The following is a 23,503-nucleotide window of genomic DNA, read 5'->3' on the forward strand; positions in this document are numbered from 1 at the left end:
TTGCCCATGTGAAAGAATGAATATGATTATTTCCTTCTGCAGAGGCAAACTTTGTTCATCTGTGGAGTCTGAGTCTTTACTTTTAAATACATTTTTCATTACAAACTAAAGTCCAGAATGAAAACACACAAACAAAAAGAATACCTGCCCCTTGATCAGTAGAATAGGGCTGGCATGTGTCTACCTCAGAGAGAAGTTGCGAGGGTGAAATCCATTGTTGATTGTAAGGTGCTCAGATCCTTCTGTGATGAGAGGCATTTACACTCCTAAACAGGTGGAAATATTATAATTTGGAAATGTAACTTAATCTAGTACATTTTCTCCTCACTTTAATTAATGTAGTCTATGTCTTAACCAAATAACACTAGCAATTAATGTGGGGAACCAAGGGTCACTCTTTGGAGAATATTGGGCTTCCTCTTAAATTCCATACTCATTAAGGTATGTGATGTGTTTTGTCAGCATTATCCAAGCTGCTGTGTTTTATTTAAAGCACACTGTCTTATTAACTTACAATTTACAATTTTTTTCTGCCAAAATATCAATATTTTATTATCTAAATACTACTTAGTATAAACTACTCATCCTGACCTATTACAATTGAAATCAGAAATTAATAGCGCCTTTGTCGTTCTGCACCAATTGGGTTCAGAGTTTTCATATAAAGCACTTTCCCCCCTGCTCTGGGCTTGGCTAGATTGTGTTATATCAGTGGGTGAGGTTACTACAGCAACTTCCATTCTATCTGGCTGTGTGTTCCACAAGCCGAATACTTCCAGGAATTACCATTGGTTTGCTAATCCTCCATGGAACTTTTCAAGAACAAGGTAACTTTTGCAGCTTCAAAAGTAGTTAGGAATTCTCTAGCAAAGGGGATCAGACTATTGACTGCTATTAAATAGGTCCCAAGACAAACTGCCAAATCCTGTAGTTCGCCTTGTAGGTTTATTTATGTGGATGACTTCCTGGATGTATCCCTGTTTCTCTATTTATATCAGTCTTGCAAATTTCTTCCAACCAACTTGCAAAAGGGGAAAATGTAAGAAGGATGGTCCAGTGAAAGGTGGCTAGCCTTGAACTTGGGAGACCCAGATTCAATTCCCTACTCTGCCACAGACTTCCTGTGTGACCATGGCAAGCCTTGTAGTCTCTGTGTGCTTCAGTTTCTCACCTGTAAAATTGGGACAAGGGTACTTTTCTACTTCACAGGGCTTTTGTATGGTACATGAGGCACTCAGACATTACAGAGATGAAGGCCATGTGATAGCAAAGACTGTTTTTTTTGTTTTGGGTTAGGTTTTTTTTTTTTTTTTGCTATAGAGAAATAATATATTTGGGGGTTTTCCTCACTCATTTTCACCACCTCCACCATAAAGAATGAGAAAATAGATTTTGCTATTAAATGATCATGGCACTATTGCAAAGCTGATGTATATTCAGTTTATATTGAAGAGGACAAAATACAATTTACTTTCACATTCACATTTTGGGGTTTTTTTTGGAGGTGGGTAGTTTTATTCTTGATACTTTTGATAACTCTAGGGTATGTTTTTATGTCCAGTTAGTAAATTGTTTCTCCTTACAATATTGAGCGCTTTCATTCTTTTGAAGCACACCTGCATGGGCTATCTGTTCGATAAACAGAAAAAGGCTTAAGGCATAACATTCAGGAGGCCTCTGGGTGTTCTGTATATGTTTTTCTTTTTGTCATCATCTACTTACAGAGCCAGTTTTATGAAGTGACTGAGACTTCAGTCACATTTTTCTCAGGCCTGGTTGCTTCTATGTATCTTTATATTACCTTTGATTTCACACTTCTGGCAGGAATGTTTGCAAAAACAGGGCTCGAGTTGTGCTGGAATGCTGTTCTGGCACTTTTCTCGGGGGAGGTTGTAATGGCGTTCTGGTGCTATCATTTGTTGGAAGTGTGTTCCAGCACTTCTTTATTTAGGATGGAAGTGCAGTGCAGCACCTCTCTTTTTAGGATTGGAGCACAGCGCTAAAGACGTATACTTTTTGATCTGTGCATTCACAGTGCCAGATTCTGATCTCTCTTACAGTCAGGGTAAATATGGAATACCTTCTCTGATTTCTCATGAGTTACCCTGGATTTACATCACTGTTTCTGACATCAGAATCTGAGCAAAAAGCGAGTGAGAAAATATCTTGTAACATTTTTGCTGCAACAAACTCTGGCCATAAATTATGAATTTTCCATGGGGGAGAGAGTGTAGTATAATCACCAAATCTCCTTATGGTGTGATTATTTTCTAACACCTATTCCTGGGACATAAATCACGATTTAGTGAACACTCTGGCTGCATTTCATAGTGAGGATAAAATGAGCTGATGTCTAATTTTAAATGGGTTGACCAATATTCTACTGAAAAATGTTGGATGTTGCATACACCCTGTAGTCAAGCGGAGTTCCGATTACAAAAATATCAGTCTACTTCCCAGTACGAGGTCCTGCAAGTATATCCTGCCTCCCCCTGTTTCTTGAAGAATCAGAAATCAGACCAACTCCATACCCATTCAAATGCAATATCTTGACCTACAGTACATGCCAAATTGCTCAAGATTAAAGTTCATGTAATTAGACAATAAAACTGTTAAACATGGTAATGTTATCATATGAAAGCTGGTCTATATTTCAGTTTGCTGAAGTCGAGGGACACTTGTGCATACTATGAAATAATGTAGAGACAATGGCATCATTGCAAGGAGCAGAAATGCCTTGAATGTGTTTAGCATTAAATGAATCATAATTCAGCTACAATAAAATGGGATAGTTGGGTTGTCAATGCACAGGAGCAGTATATAAAGTATCACGGGTGTATGTTACCAATGGCTGTGATTTTTATAAAACTTAAATTCAAGAAAAGACCATGTTTAAACTCTCATGTTTCTTGATAGAAAGCTGCATGGATTGAGAAATTATTCCTATTGGCTATTTGCTGTCCCAAAAGGAAAGAGGAGAGGATGGGGAATAGCAAGAAAGTGTGCAAAGCCATAGCTACTCTTGGAATAGTGTCTTTCTGGATGTTAATTATGTTATTACAAATTAACTTTTCTTTTTCAATAAGAGATGCTCAAACATTTTTCACACCAGAAATGTATAATATTTGATAATCCTATGTCATAGGACAACACCATTGTCAACACCAGAAAAGCAGGTTATCATTAGGTTATTCATTAAACCTCAGGCACATACAGACTAACACGGCTACCCCCGATACTTGACCTCAGGCACTGTAACTTCAGGTTCACTATTGTACTTTTCTATTTAACAATTGATCATGTGATTATCTATTGTTGGGCCTGTTGTTTTGTCATGGCATGTTTTAGGAACCATCCAAAGAGATCATGTTGACTGGAAGAAAAGCTGTCATGGGCATTGGGGTTTTTTTTGTTTTTGTTTTTTAATTTTGCTTTTAAACAAAATAACTTTTATTACTTGCAATAAATGTCAGATCTAGTACTTGTGCTTTGATACCACTGGATAATAGAGAGATGATTTTGTGGACAAAAGAACAAAGCTAGTTGTCAAGAGACATGTGTTCTATTTCCAGCTCTTTCTCAAGCTGCTTGTGTCAATTTAAGCAAGTTATTTATCTTCTTGGTGCCTTTGTTTTCTGTACTTATAAAATAGGTACAAGAACAATACTAACCTATTTGAGAGGGGCATTGTGCATATTTGTTCATTGATCTTTGTAAAGAAAGTTGAGTTTCATAGGTAGAAAGCATGATCGAAGTGCAGATGATTGTGAATGATACCAAGCTGGGAAGGGTTGCAAGTGCTTTGGAGGATAGGATTAAAATTCAAAATGATCTGGATAAACTGGAGAAATGGTCTGAAGTAAATAGGATGAAATTCAGTACGGACCAAATGCAAAGTACTCCACTTAGGAAGGAACAATCAGTTGTGCACATGCTAAAGGGAAATGACTGCCTAGGAAAGAGTACTAAAGAAAGGAATCTGGGGGTCATAGTGGATCACAAGCTAAATGAGAGTCAAAAAGGTAACACTGTTACCAAAAAAAAAAAGTAAACATAATTCTGGAATGCATAAACAGATGTTCTAAGCAAGACATGAGAAGTAATTCTTTTGTAATGAGAATTAATTCTTCTGCTCCACTCTGCACTGATTAGGCCTCAACTGGAGTATTGTGTTCAGTTCTGGGTGCCACATTTCGGGAAAGATGTGGACAAACTGAAGAAAGTCCAAAGAAGACCAACAAAAATTCTTAAAGGTCTAGAAAACACAACCTATGAGGGAAGATTGAAAATATTGGATTTGTTTAGTCTGCAAAAGAGAAGACTAACTGGGGGACATAACAGTTTTCAAGTACATAAAATGTTGTACAAGGATAAGGGAGAAAAATTTTTGCTCTTAACCTCTGATATAGGACAAGAAGCAATGGGCTTAAATTGCAGCAAGGGCAGTTTAAGTTGGATATTAGGAAAAACTTCTTAACTGTCAGGGTTAATTTCCTACGGAGGTTATGGAATCACCATCATTGAAGATTTTTAAAAGCAGGTTAGACAAACACCTATCAGGAATAGTCTGGATAATATTTAGTCCTGCCATGAGTGCAGGGGACTGGACTAGATAACCTCTCAAGGTCCCTTCCAATCCTACGACTCTATGATTGACAGAACGTTGTTGGTCAAACACAGCTGACCTTTGTAACCACCACTTAACTTTCCAGATATTTTAAAGTGTTTGGCGGAGGTAGAAACTCATCACTCCTGGAAGAACTGGTAGTTTTCACTGGGAATTTGATGCTGTGGGTCACTATCACTTTAACGTTGTTGCTGAGAACCTGTTATCTCTTAAGGTATGTCTACACTGCAATAGAACAGCCACAGCTGGCCGATGTCAACTGACTCAGGCTGCGGCTGTGGGGCTATAAAATTGCAATGCAGACATCGAGGCCTGTGCTGGTGTCTGGGCTCTCGAAACACTCCCCCTTTACAGCGTGTTCCTTGCAGTCCAGGATTTAACTGTGCATGTCTAAAGTTTCAGATTCACTAAACCCCATGCAAGTATCCCAAAATCTCAAAATTCTTATCTATTTAAAAAAAAACAATAAGGAAGAAAAAAATTACTTCAAAATCTCAAACTCCCATATCAGCGGATGTGGTGATTGGCAGAGGAAGGGAAGTAGCCTAGCTAATAGATAGAATGTTTTTTAAATGTGATTTGCACCAAATTTTAATCCAGTAACTAGAGCAGTGGTGGAACGGTGAACCGTGGCCACTCGGAGCTATAGAGGGCCGTGCCTGTGCATAGTCAACGTCAGCAAAATGTCTTGCAGCCCACGATCAGATTACTCTGATCGGCTGCATGTGGTCCACGGGCTGCAGGTTGCTCATCACTGAACTAGAGAGTTAATGAATTCTGAGATATATGCACATAGGTTAAATTAGAGTTCGAGAGTGAAATGTTGGCTCCATTTGAAGTCAATGGCAAACTCTCGTTGATTTCAGTGGAGCCAGGATTTCACGCCCAAGTGGGTGTCCTTTTCCTACTGGCTAGAAGTTCTTAGAGTCACTGAAAGAAGCGTGTCTATAGTTTTCTGCACCTTAGGATTCTGGCTTACTCTGGTTGTACATATCTCACTAGATAACAGGTAGAACTGGATTTGAACAGAAAAGAGATGTCTGGAAGGAAGTTTGACTGCTGCATTTGAACACTAAGTTCCTTGGGCTTTTCTTTAAGCATTTTGAACATGTAGATCCTGAGCTAGAGAGGTGGTGTCTGGGTCAGGTGTTCAGAATGGGGCTCTGCTAAAGAAATCCATGTGGTTTTATTTTGTGTCTTAGTACCCGGTGAAAGACAGTTTTTAATTTCATTGCAGTACATAACATTCCTTGCACAACTTGCAGTGTCACAGTATGCATGACATTTTGTTATAATCAAATTCATGCTTGTACTGGTGAGTAGCAAAACCGTTACAGAAAACTTGCACATACGTCATTGAAGAATAATATATTCCTATAGCAGCTAACATTTTTCAGTCTATTTATCTAATTAATGCTTTACTTCGAGCCTGTTAGCATCTTTCCAGGTTGCTTCATTTTGTTTTAATTGCCTCAGCATCTCCAACTTGTCAAATGCATTCTTCCAGTTCAATATTATATCTCATAAAGGTGCTACTGGGCATGAGGGTATTGATCAGACTTTGCATCATATTCTCAGGAAGACTGAAGATGCTATATGCAGGCTCGATAAAGATGGATGGTGGAAAATATGCCATTCTGCCCATTATTGCTGCTTTGCAAAGTTCCTAAATTGTCCACACTGAAACAACTTTCATTTCTAACATACTAATAGTGTTAGATGTTACTCTCCAAATAAACTGATGATCTCCCTCCAGTTAATTTGTTTTCAGAAAGATAATTTCTATAGTAAAGAGCCCCAAATCTACTATGTACAGCAATAAAAAGTATAAATAAATCTGTTCTATGCTAGATAAATGCCCTCTAATTGTAAATTGTTAAGTAACACTTAAGATGGGGCATAGCCTGAAATATGATTGCCACTAAATGGATCAGTTTACATTCAGGAGTTAGCCGGGTACTTAGAATTCCTTTCTTTTTCAGAATCTCCTCCAGCAATCAGTGATGAATTACTACAATCTTCCTACCAAAGTGCTTGGAAGATTAATAGTACTTATAATTATCAATATAGTTGTACAAACATGTACGTTATATAGATGTGGCACCCCAATAAATACCTGTTTGCATTGCTTGTGGCCAAGTGAATCACTTTATGTTTATTAGTAGAATCCATGTTCATTGAGGAAATAACTGAATTGCATTATTTTCTTCACTACAGGCTTGGGCAGTATTTTAAAGGAATGGGAAGAGGAAGAGAAATCAGGTTTTCATTAAACAATATCCATGTACTATAGTGTCTCACTGGTCTTAACTCACATAAGCATAGTTTATGGCTTAATGGACAACCTTTTTTGCCCGCACAGACACATGGAAAGCAAAGGATAGTGAGGAGACTGAATCTCATCTGTGGAGATGCTAAATAAAACCAGCATCCAGAAATGTCATTTCAAAGGGAATGATTGACAAAAGGAGCTATGTAACTTGCATACTGTGGTTCTGTTGCCCCCAAAATAGAAATTTATAAAATCTTTGCACTCATCTGTGCAGTTTATGCAAATCCTGTGTAGTTCAACACCTATTGAATCTCTTTGTACTCAGATTAATCTGTTTAAGTGTTGTAAACATCTCTGTTACCAAATTTGGAAATAAAACATTATGAATATTGGGCCAATGAATAGAGCAATAAAAGGTCTAAGCCTCTGGCAGGAGCCTGAATGTACCTGGTACACTGGAGAAATATTCAGAATGACAATAAGATCTGAGCAAATAATTTTACTTTTTTAAGTTTGATGCTTGGAGACATTCCACAAGAAGATGGTAATTTCCAATATATATATATGTGTGTGTGTGTGTGTGTGTGTGTGTGTGTATATATATATATGTGTGTGTATATATATATATATATATATATATATATATATAATTTCTTTCTTTCTTTCTTTCTTTCTTTCTTTCTTTCTTTCTTTCAAGTTTAGTTGATCTTTCCTTCTGGAATGGAGAATATTCACTGCAGCCAGAATGTCGAGAAAACGTCTGGCCATACACTAACAACTCATCACTTAGCATGTGCAAACTGAGGTTTTTTTGAAGTCATGTAATTTAGTCAAATTTGGGTGAATTTTCATGGGAACAGGAAAAGACAGATCTGGAGGGAGACCACCTGCCAGATTAAATATCTACATCAAAGCATGGAGGCACAAGAGCCGCTCAACTAAATGGTTGTAGACATTTCTTAGATGTATATTTTTCCTTAATTTCATTCTCAGAAATGACTGAACCATTTTAGCTGAAACTTAAAATAAAGTAAAATAAAATAAAATAAAATACACACACCAGCATGGAAAATTTCAGGCCAAACAAGTATAATTTGGAAAAGACATGAGGAAAAGAAAATAACAGGTTAGAGCTAGACAATGTTAATTATAGGCTCACCCTCCAATTTACGTGTGTGTGTGTGTGTGTGTGTGTGTGTGTGTGTGTGTGTGTGTGTGCGCACGTGCACATACACAGACAATTGTGTGGATACTTGTCTGTGCCTGAGCGCACAGATATATATTCTGCACAAAGACACACACACACACACAATTGAGACTATTTTAGATCCCGATATTACTTTATAGCATCCAACAGACTTTAAAATAATAGTTTCAAGATTTCAACAAAATGGGTAAAAAAATTGTTATCATTTTCCTTCTTCATTTCCGTTACTGTCACTTAAATTGTCCCACATAGTGCCATTTCCCACTTTTGTTACAGGTGGTAATGAGTAGCTGATGATACCAAGTTACTACACTTGTGCTACAAAATTTCATTTTTAAGATTGTAACTAAGATGAAAGATTTTCATGATGGTATGCATAATTCATCAGTTAAAATTCTTATTAAGTCAATTCAGAAAATTAGGTCTGAGTGTTGTTTAAAATTCAGATTTTATCTATTAGGTCTGACTAGGATCTTTTCTTTTTTCTAGTGTCATTACAGCATTGAAGGCCTTCCATTGACAAAGCTTATGGTTCTCATTAAAAATTACGACAGTTTAAAATCCTTCATAAAGTCCATAAACTCCCTCATATTTATTTAAATGTGGGTTACTGGATAATGACATCTTTGGAGATGTAATTGTGTCCAGAGATATTTAGCTTTAGGATAGACGGAAAAAAATAACAAATTACAAATGGCCATAAACACTTCAGCTAAACTTTCTGAATTATTTCTCAGTAATATATGGTCTGGCAAAAACACTTTACTGATCGGGTCACTATCTTCTGTTGCACAAAAAAATTAATAATTGTGGGATGGTATAAAGGCCTAGTTCATGGACATGGCTAATATTTTTGTATATGAAAATGACAGTGTTTATTATATAAATAAATATATAAATGATATAAATTTATATAAATGATAAGATTGAAAAATTTAATTTCTCTTTTGATTAATTCATGTTTTTCATTAACACTATCTATCTATCTATCTATCTATCTATCTATCTATCTATCGAGTTCTATATATTTTATTGTTTAAATAGTCCCCACCTCTAATCCTGTAAACATCTCAAGGAAATACCCCACTATTTGATCATGGTGTACCTATGTATACACCAAAGAAACACAAAGCCCTAAAGTAATGGTCCAAAAATGGTATCTTTGTTTAGAGTTACTGCAGTGTTTGAAACTATAAGAGCAGAATATTGGTGTCCTTGAGTACATATTTTCTGCATTTTTGTTGTATTTTAAGAAAAGAAAATATGAAGTTGTAATTTGGTGTGGTTCATGAGCTTTTGGGGCCAGATCATTGTTCCTATGAATCATTCATTGGTCTCTCCAAGGTAATGGTGTTCTGCATCCACATACAATCTAAAATTCTGGTCAAAGATGTATGGCTGGCTATATGGGAATTAGTCCATGGAATATCTGTGCGTAAATACAAAGTCTTATTATCTGTATTTCTAAATTATCGTATTTCATTATGTCCTGTCCCTTCCTTGGCACAAACCTCATTCAAAACTGATTAGTTCTGGGTCTCTAACACAGCCCTTTATCCTTCTAAACTTCCTTTCAGAACACTTGCCTGTGAATATTGGGTGATTCTGTTTGCTTTTCTTAACTCTGTTTAGAGGGCCCTGGAGTTCTCTTTGACTATGTCTCCAACTTCTGGGTTTGAAAAAAAACATTAAAAAAACACATTAAACTTTTATTTAACCAAAGTAAATATAAATGTAACAGTAGTTTTCAGTAACCTTCTACTTCTTACTCCCAGAGGGAAAGCCTAATTTTATAAGACCCCAGCACTTCTTCCCTTCCTGATCATCAGTCTGGCTCCCTGACCCCACTGTGATTCTTCCCCGTCTCTTTTGCCCTTGCTTTTCCTGTTCAGCATGATGGAGTTTCGACAACTCTCTCATTCCCTCTCTCTCGCGGTCTGTAACTGAAGTCTGAGTCTCTCCTGCATCTCTGCATTGTCCAGGGTTGCTCTTTCATTTGAGCTTTCCTATTTGTACCATTTATTTATTGGTATTTTTCAGAATTCTGCTTTCTCCATTATGCTTTCAGCCAAATTGTATACCATCCAGATAAAAAATAAAATTGTACAAAATATGTTTATCACCATCACACATGTACTTTGGTTTCCATGATATTATGGCCATGGGTGCCACACAAATGCTCTGTCTATCCACATATCTAATCTGATATTTTGTTCTCTCATTAGATTCTGTTATCCTTCATTGTTCAGATCAACCATGATGGGCATGAATACCCTTAATTGGTCTTAACTTGCAGTCTTAATTTTTTCATAGAATCAGAATATCAGGGTTGGAAGGGACCTCAGGAGGTCATCTAGTCCAACCCCCTGCTCAAAGCAGGAACAATCCCTAATTTTTGCCCCAGATCCCTGAATGGCCCCCTCAAGGATTGAACTCACAACCCTGGGTTTAGCAGGCCAATGCGCAAACCACTGAGCTATCCCTTCCCCTCTCCGAGCCAACTGGATGGGAATTTTTCAAACCATTGGGCTGCTGAATGACCATATGCTTATTCCTTAATATTCAATCATATGTTTAAAATGTACACTAGTAGGTAGCATAGAAATCACATAAGTCCCACTCACATGCTGTGATTATGGAACTGATTTCAGTTTTCATGGAATAAAACTGATGATGGGTATAACACAATAGACATTTTTGACCTATTAAGTTTACATACTGCCATAGTAAAGTAAAAGAAGGTCAACAGCTGAGCTTCTACCCACAGTTGCCAACTTTCACGTGGCAAATAAGCATCCCAACTCTCACAATAAACCAAAAATCAAACTAATCCCATTTCAGAACAAGGTCAAAATAAGCCAATCCCTAAGAACCCCAACGCTCTATGTGACTAGTTCCTCCCGGCATGCAGTTTGAGACTGTGGTGGCCCACTGTGCACCCCTGACTCTCTCCCCCTTTGCCCCGGCTTGATCCCCCTTGTACCTGCTTGCCGGGAGCTGATTTAAAAAAAACAAGCAACAAGCTACAAGCCAAAAACTAGCTAACAAGCAACTCACAAGCCAATTAAGCCAAAAACAAGCCCAATTTCTGCTTTTTCCCCTCGGGTTTGGCATGTCTGCTTCTACCCCGATAAATACAAAACCTTAAAATACAATATTATCCATGCAAGTGGCCATGCACTATAATCCTATATTTCACAGAGAAGAATTGAGCAAAGCATTGCAAAACAATAATATGTGCATTATAATCAAATTCATGTCTGGGATATTCAAAGGAGCTATTAGGGTTTAGTTTCCTACTTCCCTGAGACTGCTTTCAAAATTTCACTCAGTGTGCATTGTAATCCAGAGAATGTTTCAAGCCTCCTCAGCATTTCCTTGGATACAAACACTTTGCATATAATGCCAAATTTAAACCAAAAAAAAAAACCCTTGGGAGCAATGAAATATGGACTTTGATAACATACATACACAATACAAAATTGTAGCTTTTCTCTCTGTCACATTAATAGAGAGTATAAAAATCAGACTACAGATAAAGTACTGTAGAACAAAAGGGTATGCTGCAGCAACATCTTAGATCAGAAGCAGGAGAAATCTTATTAGGGTATCTCATTTATGTAGTTGGTTACTTCATTATTTGCAGAACCATTTTATTTTTTAAGTGACAGTCCTGGACAAGCCTTTGACAAAGTTAAATGTACATAAAAGAAATGTTTGACATAACACAATGATATAAAAATAGATTGCCACTCCTTCCCCTCATCCCAAAACCACAGAAAAGGAAAATAACCATTGAGAGATTAAACCAAACCATTGCAGAAACTTGCCTTGCCTTTCAACCCTTTTTGTGTCCCTGCCTTCCCCAAAAGCCTCAGTAAAGAGATTAATCTGAAGGTCAGCTGATTTGAGCTATTTCAAACCTACCCTGGGGGAGTAAATTCCCAGGGTTGAAGACTTCTTGTGGGAAATGCTTTTTCAGCAGTCCTCACTCTTTTATATTAAAGGGACTTCAGCAGAAGTGTCTATGTTGATTGCATCTGTGGCAAAGTGGCATGGAGAGATGGTATGTCTTTCAGAAAGGCATATTCCAAGCCCTTTTAAGGCTTTGTAGATCAAAAGCCGCACCTGCAACGACGTCTAGAAACTTGTAAGAAGCCAGTCAGATTCCAAATGTATGGCCAGATACAGCCATTAATACACAGACAGCCAGATTCTGCACCAGCTCCAGTTTGGGGGATGATTTAAGCTGCAGTTCCCTTGGGGAGAACATTGCAATTGTCTAGGCTTGAGGTGAAGGAGGCGTGGACCATGGTGGTCAGGTTCACAGCTGTAAGAAACTGTCACAATCTCTGGGCATAGCTACACTAGAGAGTTCACAGTGGCACAACTGCACTGATGTAGCTGCGCTGCTGTAAGCTCTCTAATGTAGCGCTCTAAGGCGACAGGAGAGCGCTCTCATGTCAGCTTAACTACTCCAGCCCCTGCAAGCAGCAGTAGCGATGTCAGCAGGAGAAGCTTTCCTGCCGACATAGCATTGCCCACACTGGCACTTACGTCAGTGTAATTTATGTCCCTCAGGGAGGTGATTTATTCCCACCTCTAAGCGACATAAGTGATGCTGATATAAACTTTAGTGTAGACATAGCTTCTGGGCCAAATCAAGGTGGGGAATAAATGAAGCCTTCTTTTCCACTGTTGCTATAGGATAATTCCATAACCCCTGTGGATCCATTGGTGCCCGCTAAATTGTAAAGTCCCACAACAAATGTTGGGTGTTTTCAAATTAAAAGGAAAGAGATAAATCTTATCGTATCTCCTGCTTGCTTCCTCAAGCCTTCCACCATCTAGATCGCATCACCGGTTCATCTAAACACTGGGCAGGGTATTTGAAGGACTGACTGGGTTGGATGACAGAAACAGACACTTAGTGAGGAGACAACAGCTACTTTTGGTCTATTACAAGGGCCTCAGATGCATGCTGAAGAAGAGGAGGAACAAAATTAAGATGCACATGAGAGAGCCTTTGCGCAAAATTAATCTGAGATTTCAAAGAGAAGGGCAAAGCCACTGAAAATTAGTGAGATCTACTCCTGCTAGAATTCATAGGTGAGCCAGTAACACATCACAGTCAACAGTATCATAGAGAGTGGGTGGGTTTAACAATATCAGATGGCCACAAGAGGTCTGAATCTCCCCTGCTTTTCCAGTTCTCCACCGCTTTGAATCATGAGTAACTATTTACAACTGGGTAGAGTATAAAACACTACCAAATTTGAATGGTGGGGATTTGCACTCATTTTGTACAGGGGTAAAGGGCTACGCAAAGTATAAGGAAGTGGAGAATTAGGCCCCTGATGTTCCCTCTGGTATAGTTAGTTTCGTCTGTTGTCAGGAGATTGCTTAGCACTATTACTGGAGTGGTCTCTGTACCATGCTTGGCTTATAGTGACCATCTGGAAGAATTAACCTCAGCATGAGGTTAGTAGTCAACCACTCTCAGAATTCTTTGCCATTAGGTCACACCTGTCTCCTTTTTCCTTTCATTGTAAGAGATGGAGCTTTGCTTACCATCCATGAGACAAGGAGTCTTTCAAACTATAAAACAAAAGCAAAACAACTTCAATTGTCAGATGATGACTATAGAAACGATTGGTGTATTTAAACGTTCTCTGTGTGTTGAACAAATATTAACACAGTCATTACTTCTTTTTTTATATCTATGTGTGTTTTGAAGGACTACTTTTTTGATATTGTGAAATAACTCCAACAGAGAGCAAGGCACTAAAGCTACAAAATATAAAACCGAAAAGACTTCTGCTAAAAATATAACACTAGCTTTTTGTGCAAAGGCTCGGCCAAACCAGTAGGAAATTCTCATTTAAAAATTAAGACGTTTCTAAAATGAGTATGTTTTAAATGTATTGTTAATGCAACCATAATAAATAAATATTCTATAGAACATCATATAAAGACAGAGTATATCAATCCAAGGTGTAGTGTCGGGGCAGCTACTGTTTCCTACAATGTTTTTCAGGGTCATCTGGGCACAACCAAAGCTTTGAAATAGGAGATTTGTGCGGGATTGTATAGAAAATATCTTGGTAGTCTTTCTTTTATTCTAAATGCATTAAACATATTATCATATTAAATCCCTGCCAAGAAGTAAAATTACAGAAGTTTATTAAAATACCCAGTCAATACCAGTGGTCTAGGGTGTTTATGGACTCTAATGGGAGATGGATAGAACTGAAATAGGAGGTTAACAATGGTGTTGTGAGGGTTTTTTCAGAGTTTTATGTTACAGGACTCTGCCAGTTTTAACTGATGTGTCTTTATGTCTTCTCCTGTCTAGGCCCATAACTTCTATCTTTTTATTGTTGCTGCTTTGTTTGTTCCAGTGACTAGTTCTGTAAGCCTGCTCAACTTTACTTGCATTCAGTGTTGATGCCAAATGCAGTAGAAGTGAAACAGATTTTCACCACCAGTAGCTGGCATTAGCAGATGGAGCGCTGAGTTAGCAATTAAAAAGGGCACTTCAGTGGAGTCTGAAGTGTGTTTTTCTTTCCTGTCTGAAATACTGGAGGCCTTCTAGAGTTTTTACACTGCTATTCTCAGAATGCATTTGGAGTCTGTAAGTCTTGCAGATGATCTTGTTAATGATTCCATATGATTCTTGGAATGTGGATTTTTAATATTTGCTTCTCAGTATATTGCTCATGATAGCTATAATGTAAATATACCTTAAAGTCAGGTTTCAGAGAATGCATCTGATGAAGTGAGCTGTAGCTTACGAAAGCTTATGCTCAAATAAATTTGTTAGTCTCTAAGGTGCCACAAGTATTCCATACCTTAAAGTGAATCTCTTTTGGTGCTAATCCATGATTTACAAGAGTTATGCTTTTGTAGTGATGCCATTGGCTGAATACTTTGGCCTATTCATAGGCCTCAAACATTGGCCTATTCTGTTTGAGAATTATAAAGCTGACAAACTGAACACAGTAATCCTTGCATTACACTTTATAAAGCTAATGCTGGACATTCCATCTTGTACACTATTGGCTTTGTTCATATTTTTGACACTTGTGTGAGCACAGTCACTCATAGTAGGAGATCCTCAGCTGGTGTGAAGTGTTATAGCCCCATTGTTTTCAGTAGAGCTATAACATGTAATACTAGCTGTGGATCTGCCTCACAAGCTCTAAGGTTTCTGCTTCTTGTTCAAGGAACATCAAATAGCCCATCAGATTATGACCCTGCATTAAAGTGGTCAAAAAGTTAATGTTTCTAGGAGGGGGCTCTCTGTACATTGGAAAAAAAAGCAATAATAATAATAATACATATATCTTTCCTGCGCACATGTGCACACACACACTATATATATATATATGTGTGTGTGTGTATATATCTATATATTAATTGTGTGTATTACAACAGTATTTTCAAATGTGGCTTATGCATAGGCCCTTGGAGGCACAAGAAATCTTCATACACAGACACACTTGTGAAGTAGAAATGTGTTTTACAAGAAAATTATTTTTAAACTTTGACTGTGAGCATGTAAAGTGACTGCTGGATGATTTTAAATTTTGATACTTTTTTCCCTTATATCCATTTGCAAAATAATCCATGCAGGTCTGATCCAGCACCTACTGATGTAAATTCTTAAGTGAAACCAAAACATATATTTTCCCTTCCTTTCCTTAGGTTTTTATAGTTGTTCTCTGCTACCTGCGGACCTTGAAAAACAACATTTTTTAAAATGAAAGACGACAGGGTATGTTTAGCTTGATGGCTAGAGGCTTAGCTATAATGGGATGGGAGTGCGTTGGTTAAATCTTGCACATCACACTGAAAACTGACTCAAGAAGAAGTTTAGAATTAAGGATAAGAAATGTCATTCTTCACTGTTATTAACCCATTTTACCTGGGTGGTAATATATACCATATAAGCTGCACTACCTTAGGCATAACAGAGTGAACTGAAGTATTTCAGCTTTTGGCAACTCTGAGCATCAGTATAATTTTCCTGCAGCTCTAAAAATGTCACAAGAAAAAAAATGTTTGTATGAATATAAATGCTAAGGAAAATCAGGCTAGGAGAATATCAGAGAAATATTTTCATATGTTTCAGAGATATTAAAAATAAAGTTTCAGAAGCTCACACCCCAGCCATAATGCAACAAAAGCATATAAGCTTATGCTCTAATAAATTTGTTAGTCTCTAAGGTGCCACAAGTACTCCTTTTCTTTTTGATAAAATATATAGTATAGCACAATACTTATTTGAGTTCAAAACTTTGCCTCATCTCTTATATTATTCTTTTAAATATCCATCATCCTGTAAGCAGGCAGAATGAGTAAAAGCAATGTAAATAACAGGAGGTCAAACAACAAATAACCCATATTTTTAAAACAGATAATATTTTTTCACCTACACACAACTTCTTGGGTTCCTCTTAACAAGTCTAATGTATTATTTTATTAGGAAATGTATTCTAGTGGGAAATACCTGCTGGAATTTTAGCAGATAATTAGCAGGTTGGAGTACTTGTTTAAAATAAGGGTGGGAGGGAAGAGAATTTATTATTACCTGGGAATGGAAATACATCCGATGAAGTGAGCTGTAGCTCACGAAAGCTTATGCTCTAATAAATTTGTTAGTCTCTAAGGTGCCACAAGTACTCCTTTTCTTTTTGATAAAATATATAGTATAGCACAATACTTATTTGAGTTCAAAACTTTGCCTCATCTCTTATATTATTCTTTTAAATATCCATCATCCTGTAAGCAGGCAGAATGAGTAAAAGCAATGTAAATAACAGGAGGTCAAACAACAAATAACCCATATTTTTAAAACAGATAATATTTTTTCACCTACACACAACTTCTTGGGTTCCTCTTAACAAGTCTAATGTATTATTTTATTAGGAAATGTATTCTAGTGGGAAATACCTGCTGGAATTTTAGCAGATAATTAGCAGGTTGGAGTACTTGTTTAAAATAAGGGTGGGAGGGAAGAGAATTTATTATTACCTGGGAATGGAAATACATGTGAGAAATGCAGCTGTTTTTTCTACTCGCCTAAGCATCTACTTGCCGTTAGCAGACTGGATTATTAGGCTACTTACCCAACTACAATCCATGATATATATTAGGAAGTTTACAAATACCCGTCCTGTAACAAACAGGAGATTTTCTCCTCTGGGGTTGTCAGCTGACCTGCTTAGATGGCAATTGGAAAAACAAGGTGAGGAAGGTAACATTTTTATTGGACCAAATTCTGTTGTTCGTCTGCAGAAGTTGGCCCAGTTGAAGATATTACCACACCACCTTGTGTCTCTAATATCTTGGGACCAACACGGCTACAATAACACTGCGAATGACAACTCAAATCACTTACAATAGGTGAAAATTAAGTTAACAAAAAAGTATTGCTTTTGTTATGTTGCCAATTTTATTTAGCCTTATATGCATTCGGTAATGACATGCTTCAATACTTGTTTTATGTGGATAGGAATTGCTATGCATGTGAATTCACAAAAAGTTCAGCAGATACATCATTGCTGACTGATGTCTCCCGTCTTTCTAAGGATGTCCACCAGAATCCCATGCATCCTGATCCAAATATGTGCCATTCTCCAAAAGATACTGAATTGTCATAAGACTCCGCATAGGGTGGATATACTGGGTAAAATCCTGGCCCAACAGAAGTCAATTGTAATTTTGCCATTACATTCAATAGAGTCAGGATTTCCCCCCATTACATTTCTCATCATCTATTTTCAGTTCTGTAGACCCAACCCTAATTTTGTTTGCAAAGGTGCGGGTCATACTGAAGTTAATGGGAGTTGTGATCTTGTAGCAGATGGCAAAACTGGTCTCATTGGGTCAAATTCTGGCCTGCACTAAGGCTGTTTTTTAGTACTGTGGCATAACCAGCAAATGAAGGATGCTTCCTACCTAGGGAAATCTTGAGATGGCATAAAGCTCCCATAGCAGCTTATATGTCACCTCCCCAGCCCTGGCACTGGCACAGGAAGTAGGGCTAGTGGCAAGTGATGTGATTCCAGTGGTGCAAGTAGAATTTATTTCTTACCAGTATGCTGCACATAGGCGACTCAAGGGAGGGACACAAAGGGCAGGGGCGCCAGCTAAGGAGCATGTGACCCCCCCACATGACTCCTCCCCACCCCCAGTCCGGGGCCCCCTGCACTTTCCCTGTCCCATCCCAATCCCACATTGCCTGGGGGAGGCTCTATCCTCCCGCTGCGCTGGATACAGACTTCTGAACCACAGGACTCTCCCGGGAACCGCAGTGGCGAAAGGAGGAGAACCGCCTCCAGCCCTGTCCTCCAGCAAAGCTGTACAGACCCCAGACAGGAGAGGCAGCTGCGTGGAAGGGCTGGGGGCAGTACAGCTGCGCCAGAGGAGCTGCTGGGCAGCTGCATGTTCTGCTCTTGTGTGTTTCCAGTATGGTGTACCGGCAAAAATATCTTAATGGTATGAAGTACATGACTGTACCGCCCTACTTGCACTACTGTGTGACTCTGAACTTAGTCATTCCTAGGAACATAGTGAGACATTGACAAATGGCTTTAACCCTATATATTCATTAGGGAACCATTAGGCCAGGCATTAGTTAGAGAAATATAGAAACCTAGGGACATACTGAATTCAGGGTTGGAGCCCACATGCACTCTGTAATTCAGTAATCGTGTAAAGAAAATAGTGGTGCTATACCATACTGCTTAATAGCAATCCTCAAATTAATCACTTTCAGTTAAGAGTAACGTATTGCCAGGAACCAATTCCATTGACCAATGGAACCATCCCATTGACTATAATGTTAATCGGATTCAGTTATTGCCAACAGGCATGCCACTTATTGACAACTTTTTTTTGGAAGAAAAGCCCAAACTGCAGGCAGGTTTGTGTGGCTACAGACAGGGAAGGAACTGCTGGGATGTGCAGGGAACTTCTCCCTGCACCCTCTGGGCTGCATCCTGCACTGGTACCGGGGGCCCAGACTCAGCACGTCCCAGTGTATCTTGCCCCGGCCACAGCCCCGCAAGCCTGGTTTTCACTTTTTGTCAACTTTCAGATAACAGCAACATTTTGCTGGGAACCAAGAGATTGCTAATAAGCAGAATCTACTATATGTGGTTTAAAAGGACTATAACATATTTTTCTTACCCTTGGGCTCTGAATATAGATAATACTTGGAGAAACCTACAGTCTTTTGGCCTAACATGAATAATAATTGAATAGCCAGCATGAACACAGCAGACATTCTAATGCCACATTACATTTACTATTCATATTTATGTGCATTACCATATCACCTAGGAACCTTAATCATGGACCATGACCCCCTAGGTGCTGTACAAACACAAAAAAGAAGACCATCCCTTCGCCATAGAACTTGCAATCTAAGGAGGGATTTGAAGAAGGATATTGAGGTAGCTTTGCTGATGTTTATGGGCAGCATAGGAGAAAGCAGAAAGATGCTTATTTGAAAATGTAATAATAGGAAATGGAGATAGGCATCATGCGCCAATTGGAACATAACATCTCATTAGTGAATGAGAGATGCTAGATAGGATGTGGATAGATTGTGAAGGGCCTTGAAAGTGAAGACAAGCAGCTTATGTTTGCTGTAATGGCAAAGTGGGAGCCTGTAGAGAAATTCAAACGGGTGACATGAACAGAGTGATGGGCTAGGAGAATGATCTTCGCTGCAGCATTCTAAATGGATGAGTGCCAGGCAAGACTGCATATAACCAGACCAGACGCAGCTCTCGAGATGTGAGATGATGAGAGTTGGGACAAGCGTTTTAGCCATGTGAATGGGTAGGAAAGGCTGTAGTTTAAGAGATATTATTCAGAAGGAATCTGCAAGATTTAGATAGCCTGGTTGTGAGGGTCTAGTGAGAGGGTCTGCATTGAAGATGGTGCTCATGTTTGGACCTGAGTGACCGGCAGGAGGGTGGTGGTGTCCACAGTGCTTGTGGAAGGAAGTGCGGGGAGAGGGAAGACCAAGGACTCTGTTTTAGTCATATTGATGGTGAGCTGAGGGCTAAACAGCTGCAAGGAAATGTCAGAGAGAGAGGGACTGAGATTTTAGTTGGACAGCAGGGGATAGGTCTGGAATAGAGAGGTAGATCTGTGTATTGTTGGCATAGAAATGATAGCTGAATTTGTGTTTGTGTGTGAGGTTACCTAGAGATGAGTTGTAGAGGGAGAAGAGAAGGGGATCAAGGACCTCCAAAGAGAGAGACCCCATAGAAAGGGATGAGGAGGTTCTTCCAGTTGACATGCTGAAGGAGTGGTTGGAGAGGCAGGAGGAGAACGAGGAGAGGACAGAGTCCCAGGAGCCGAGGGAAAAGAAGATTTCAGGAAGAGGAGCATGGTCAACTGTGTCTGACAAAGTAAGGAGTCTGAGGATCGAGTACTGGTTCTGAGCATTGGCTAGAAGGCAGTTTGGGTGGCATGCAAAAGGCAGAAGGTTCCTAGAGGAACTCCAGCCAATGATTGTAGACAGTGCATTTAGTGAGCTTACAGATGAAAGGGAAATGGGGTGGCAGTTGGAGAGGCAGCTGGAGTCCAGAGCGAGGGTTTGTTTGTTTTTTTAAGATGGGAGAGCATAAAGCATGCTTGTATTGTGAAAAGTAAGCAGAGGTATTGGGAACTGTAGAGGCGTGAGGTTAAACAGGAAGGGGGAGATGGAGCCAACTGTGGGACAAAGGAGGATGAGGACAGATGTTATGCTGCAGAAGAGTGGTGTGGTTCTAACTTTCAAGAGGAGGTTTTGGATGCTTTTGTTCATTGTGTCTCCCTTCTGGGTTTTAGGAGAGCCATTGTGTGGAGGGGAGGTCAAAAGAGAGGAACAGATGTCTGTGTGTGGGGGGGTGTTGTTTATGCTTTGTAAAGCAATGCAGAATCCATTGTTGACATTGATGTGGTGGGCCCCACTCTTTTACATCTAAGAAGTTATGGGGCTTAATTACACACCCAAGAAAAATCTTACACACTGTAGTGAGTCTTGTGACTGCTGCCTACCTGGGCCATGGAAGGATTTGGGAGTTGTGGTGAGAGGCTGTGCTGGTAAGGGAAGATTTGTGCATCCCCCTCTGTGTGATACATTCTGTGCCATTCACCAGCCCAATATCTTGCTGGTAACAAGCGGATAGCATATGCATCTAAATGTTTGCCACACAAAATATTTCTTTGGTTTATCTAATGTAGCTTCTAAATTTTGTGAGTTGTTTTCTTCCTAGAATCAGTAAAAAGAAATATTACCAGATGCTGGAAAATTAAATTCCTGCATACAGCAGAGAGAGCTGAAAAATCGCTTCCTTTCTCTTTTCTACACTTTTTCTTGTGAATAACATCTGCAGTCTGCTACAGCAGAATTGGAGCCAGGAGCCCCCTGTGCAGCTACAGGGCACCCTTTATTAGAAGGTGGGGTGTGCTTCTTGCAGTAGGTCTAAATGTTTTTTAAAGTTAAAAGGGATCATTAATCTGTCTTTTCAGGCCTCTTGAAACTGTTCCAGAGGTCTGTTTGGAGGTATAAAAACAATTAGACCCACTGCATGTGCTGGATGCCTTTGCTACAATCCTCCCTGTAACAAATCTATGTGATGCATTCAGCTGAGGCAATTACTAGAAAATTCTCTCACCCACGCACACACACACACATATACACAGGGAGCTGGAACTAAAACTGTTGTTTCAGCTCCAAAAGCTTAGGCTTCTACCACTTGAGCTAAAGTTCTCTGTTGTTTGGCACTACTAGTGTATCCATTAACCTCCCTGTGGTTCAGCCAGTGGATGTAACCTCTCTCTCTCTCTCTCTCTCTCACACTCACACACACACACACTCCACCCTCCCTCCCCAAGGGCTAGCCATGGTTCTGTGGCTCACAGGAATGGAAATCTAGCAATTTATATTTACATCATAGCAATAATGCACTTTATATTTCATTCCTTTTCAATCTGCATTCCTCTGAGGCAGGAGTTTTGGCAATCTGGCTTAACCAAGCATAGGTGGCCCCATTTCAGAGAATCAGTTAGGGGCTTTTTACTTACAAATGCAATCTTTCTGATCGGAAACATCATTTACATGGGTATTGTAATTATAATATATAATAGATTATCCTCTCACTGCTTTAGCGTAGAAGGACTTTGACTGGACAGCAAGCAACTCAAGACGCCCAAAATGCATGACTGGCAGAATGTGGGGTTGCCACTCCCACTTCCATTCCCCAGTTCTCTGCTCAGCTATTGGCTGGGCAGTGGAAATAGGGCTAGTTGATTGGCTGTCAGGTGCCTCTCTCCCACACACCTTGCTTATATAAACTAAACCTGGACTCCTCAAAAGCCTCTCTACTCTGTAGTTAGGTGCCCCACCCTTCTTCCTGTTTGTTGCAGATTACAAGCTGTGTTGTTTATGATGCTGTGGGTCTGACTGATTCCCTGATTTAGGGATCGGGAAGGAATTTTCCCCATTGCACCAAACTGGAATATGACCCAGTGAATTTTTTACCTTCCTTGCAGCCTCTTGGCACAGTTGGGTTAGAAATGATAGAATTTGAGGGTCATATAATGTGGTTAAGATTAATGACTCATTGCAACTAGTGTCCATTGGGGGAAAAGGCTGCGAGGGCCCCAGCTCCTAGTGGTAAGCAAAACCTGGGATTGCACAGTTGGAGCATGTGGTCATGAGGAGAGAGAAGGAGAAGGAGCCTGAAGTCTTTGCAGACTGAGCCCCCTCCCCCCCCAGCCAGCTTTGAGTCCCCTCCACAGGGAAGTCCTGGTGGAAGAAACCACACGTGACCTGAGTCCCTGGTATAGAACATAGAGGGCAGTCACTCAAGGAGTGAAGTAACTGCCCATGGAGTGTGATACAACACTTTGGAATTCTTTGGAATTCCAGCCATTTGGGCCTGGATGCAATTCCTCTCCACATCCAGCACATCCTTATTACCTATTTGGGTGCAGGCAGGAGGTGTGCCTAAGATCAGCAGAGGCTGATCAAATCCTAGGCAAGCAATTGCAGCATGGGCACTACTTTAAGTGTTAATCTCTTCTGAGTAAAGACTGTCCCTTACTCTGTGTTTGTACAGTATTCCGTATGATGGGGCCCTGATGTTGCTTGAGGACTGTTAGAGCTACTCTAATACAACTAATAATAATCAGTAATATAGCAGGCCACCTACTCACAGGATGTGGTAACACCAATAGGCTGCTCTAAGGAATATTCATGGACTGATCTTCCAGATCCCTGGTAGGAGTGGGTTCTGGATGTATGGATTAAGATGCCTACATTTGTAAATGAATTGGGCATCATTAAAGAAGCAGATATTTCACATGTTTTTGGAAAATATGGAACCAG

The 23,503-nt window shown here is 39.4% G+C and overlaps 1 protein-coding gene across 6 annotated transcripts in view; it reads left to right on the top strand.

The window, feature by feature from the left end:
- The window catches only part of GRM7 (glutamate metabotropic receptor 7), a 587,975-nt gene that overhangs the window by 409,543 nt on the left and 154,929 nt on the right, over nucleotides 1-23,503 (top strand). The window lies entirely within an intron of this gene.

The sequence above is a fragment of the Dermochelys coriacea genome, chromosome 7 (genome assembly GCF_009764565.3).
Source record: "Dermochelys coriacea isolate rDerCor1 chromosome 7, rDerCor1.pri.v4, whole genome shotgun sequence".
NCBI classification, from domain to species: domain Eukaryota; kingdom Metazoa; phylum Chordata; order Testudines; family Dermochelyidae; genus Dermochelys; species Dermochelys coriacea.